A 4,055-nucleotide genomic window follows, 5' to 3' on the forward strand; every position below is an offset into this window, starting at 1 on the left:
TAGAATAAGAAGTGATATTCTCAATGCTTCTTTTTTTAAAATTAATGTATATAAATATGTGTATATAATTTTATATATAATCCATACAGTTTTTATATAAATATATTTACATGTACATGATGGAGAAAAAAAAATTTGCTCCAATTTGCTCCAATTATTACATCATACATAAAAAATTGGCGCCTACACATGACTCCTCGATAGGAGAATTCTTTTCTCGCAAATAAAATTCCGCGATAACAATTTACATAAACAATATACATTTTGCGCTGCCATTATTAGACTTACTTGTTGTTGTCAGAAATTCTTCATTTCTTATTCATCGTTCAAGACCGTCAAATCATCCATTCGTCGTGCCGCGATGTCGCATCGCGTTCGTAGTTCCCGTGCTCCGTACGCGCCCTTTACAGGTGTATACGCAGGCGTATAAACAAAGCATCGCGCAGCCAATCACAATCGCGGGTGGTAGAGGGTGCTCCGATCGATGCGGTGGCGGCTGGTGGCGGCAGCGCCGGCGACAGCCGAGCTGAGCGCGTTCACGTCGCCGACGGTCGACGTTGGTTTGATTTCGCGCGATTCGTTCGGCGTGGTCGGTGTTTCAGTGGTACCCGCTGACGATTGGCCGATCCAGGAACCAGGCCGACCCGGCGGGCAGGGGTGCGTGCGTACGTTCGTGCGTACGTATAGTACGTGTATATTCGCGCACCTATCCATTTGTCGACTGTCACTCGCTCGTCCGCTCGGGGCTATTTTCCCCTTGACGCGTCGCAAACGTTCACCGTCTATATTTCACCCACTTCTCGCAGCCATCGAATGCGTCGTGACAGCGTGCCGCTCATTGCGCTTTTTTGTTTACCCACCCAATGGTTGGCGACGCTCAAGATCGCGATATTCGCGATATGAACGCGAGGCGCACAGCCGGCGGTGGCAGCTGTTACAGGAACCGAGTCGGAATCGGGACCGAGATTGAGACACTGCGGACATCGCGCAGACATCGAGTGCTAATTGTGAGTAGCCAGCTTCCTCTTCGTTCCTATTGCAAACTCTGCTCTGACAAAAAGGCAGTCAGATCTGTCCGATGTCTTCGACCGGAATCGCTCTCTCGGTTTCATGGCGCAAGCTGTCAGGGTTGCGCCGCTCGAGGGTTGCATCGAGGTCGGTGTACTGCGCGGCACGCTCGATACTTTATTTTCACCGTTTTTCCTTCACGCGCGAAGAGAAATCAACTCCCGGGAACTCCCACGAGGCGAACTCGATCTACTCTGCGAGTAAACTTTAATTGTTGATATCTGTTCTTATTTTGAGAGTCCTAAGTAATGTCTTAAGATGCTAATACAGCCCTGTGACTGGTATTCTCATGTAAGTTGATATTTATAGTCGATTCTCGTATTTAAGACTGTCTTAAGATATTATAAGCCAATGTTCACAAAGAAGGCTGTATTAGCATCTTAAGACGGTCTTAAAATAAGAACCGACTATGAACCGCCCATACTCTGTTCTTATTTCAGAACCATCTTAAATAATGCCTTAAAATGTTAATACTGCTTAGTGTCTAAACTGTAAGTGTAAGCTGGTTGATTGATATCTTATTCTTAAGACTGTATATTTAAGATGATCTTAAATATAAGAATCGATTAGAACACCGTCACAATAATCTGTCACAATAATCTATTCTTATTTCAGGATCATTTTATTAATAATATCTTAAGATATATAAGATAGATAGATAAGATATATTTTATTATAATATCTTAAGATGCTAATACATCTCTACAGCTAATATTCATAAGCCATTCTTATTTCAAGAATGTAGTCTTAGATAATATCTTAAGATGTTAATACAATCTTTTAATTGATTTATGACATCTTAGACTGCATTTAAAACAGTCTTAAATACAAGAATCGACTACGGATGCCTGTGATTTGTGACATTTTAAATCTGTATTTAAAACGACCTTAAATATAATAACTAAATTCCGGTCTGATTAATATATTTTAAGATTGTACTTAAGATGATCTGAAATATAAGGACCGACTATGAATATCCCCCACCCTTTCCGGTCATTGAATACACTCGCAAGGTAGGTCGACTATGAATACCGGTCAATGAATCGTTGAGGGTAGTTCCGGAAAGGTTGGAGGATTTCGTGGAATGAATTGCAGGTTTACTTTCAGTGAAACAGACGATAGCAGCTTGAGAAATCTATTTATACCTTCTGACTCAAGTTAGTAGTTACATAAACTTAAGATACTTTTCATTTATGCCTGTTTCTACCAATGTAGATTAAGTGTAATCTCGGTTTAATTAATTCTTTAATTCTTAGAAAATGATAAAAAGTAAGTTATGCATCAAAATTAAAATTAATTTACATTTATGTTGATACATTAAAGTTAATCTACATTGGAAATGAACATTAGTGACTTACATATATTATTCTATCTTTCTTTACATTAATGACCAACAAAGACAAAGCGATATTTGTGTCGACTTATATCAAATGAAAAGTCAACTCTGTTATGCTTGTTTTGAACTTTAGGAATTTTCGGATAATAAACAGATACGAATTCATAATGCCGTGTGCCTAATTCTTAACTAACATTTAATTAACGTTTCAATGTTCCTCTTCTTCATTTCGATATTCCAGTTTTACGATTATTTACGAGGCAATTACGAGGAAGTTCTTCATCAATTTCTAATTAAAGAGTTTGTGGAAATCCTGGGTTTTTATTTACAACGCCATAATTAGTTCCTTTTCATTTTCACTATTTCCAACAACATATTTTCACAGACATGTAAAGCTTCTCTTAAATTCATCATTCCGTTTTTCTACACTTTTGTTAAATTTAACTTGTTTTCTCATTTCTTGTTGCTTTGCGTGTTAAGCATACAATTAACTTTTTTTATCGATTGTGCTTCTTCTAATTTAGATCTAATTTAAGATCCGCAATCCGATTCACGCTCACAATACTTCAGAGAATCATTTCATTCTCGTTCATCAAATATTAAAGAGCAAATAATGCTCACGAGCATTGTGAACATGAATCAAACCGCGGCCTAGATTTAATCAGTCCGTATATTTACTTTATAAACCGCGAATTTTCTTAAATTTTTATATTTAATAAAACGCTGACCTTCTATTCACGTAATTACTTCGCATTACAAACAATAAATTATAATCATTAGAATATTAATAAAACATTTCTTTTAATAATATTAACAATGAGAATCATATTAGAAAAGCATTTTTACAATGAATAATATAGAAACTTCCACTGATTTATACGTTATTTGATATTTTAGTAGTTAGCATGTGTTTCCTACTGGACTAGTACATAAAAAAAATAAAAGCAATAAAAATAATTTAAAAATTTATATTTTTTTAGCTGTTAGTTTTCTAAAAAAAAATATTTATAGAAAACGATATTTATTTTAACTGTCAGCTAAAGGATTAGCATGCTAGTTGTTAATAAATAATGTGACATTAAACGAACAATTACGAATGAAATTAAACAAATAATTTCGCATAATTTTTCTTATTCTAATCCTTACTCTAAAGAATTTAGAAGGAAAAAGTGAAGTTCATTCCAAAGAATTTACACAGTTTGTTATGTCAATATAGGTATATAGGAAAATTATAAGTGGAATTGTCCGAATTAAGAAAAAGTATACAAGGTATTCTATTTCTCACATTATTTTTTAACGACGAAGTTTTTGATAAATCTGGAATTTTTATTTAGTGAAAATTTAATTAAAATGTTGCCAGTCTTTTTTTACGAAAGCTTTTTGATTTCTTACATAATATATCTTCTTAAAAGCTCTAAATTAAAATTTTATTAAACTAAACTAAGATTAACTAAATAATTAACTAAATAATTAACTAAATAATTTTCATTTATTTGTTTCCTTGAGTTTCATTCGCGAAAAGATGTTTTTTTCATATGCTTGTAACACGAAAATCTACTACAATATGTCTGCTAAAAAAAAATCTCTAGATGAATTAAAGAATCTGTTATTAAAAATTTATTTGCAGAAAGTAGGACACTCGTAATTCCTT

The 4,055-nt window shown here is 34.4% G+C and overlaps 1 protein-coding gene across 2 annotated transcripts in view; it reads left to right on the forward strand.

The window, feature by feature from the left end:
* Positions 1 to 575: 575 nt before the first annotated feature.
* Positions 576 to 4,055, forward strand: part of LOC108687648 — a 24,205-nt gene continuing 20,725 nt past the window's right edge. For both annotated transcript variants that reach the window (XM_018193545.1, XM_018193543.1), the window contains exon 1: positions 576 to 1,007. The gene's annotated coding sequence lies outside the window, so the exon portion shown is untranslated. The remainder of the gene's footprint in view (positions 1,008 to 4,055) is intronic.

This window comes from Atta colombica, unplaced genomic scaffold (assembly GCF_001594045.1).
Source record: "Atta colombica isolate Treedump-2 unplaced genomic scaffold, Acol1.0 scaffold210, whole genome shotgun sequence".
NCBI lineage: Eukaryota > Metazoa > Arthropoda > Insecta > Hymenoptera > Formicidae > Atta > Atta colombica.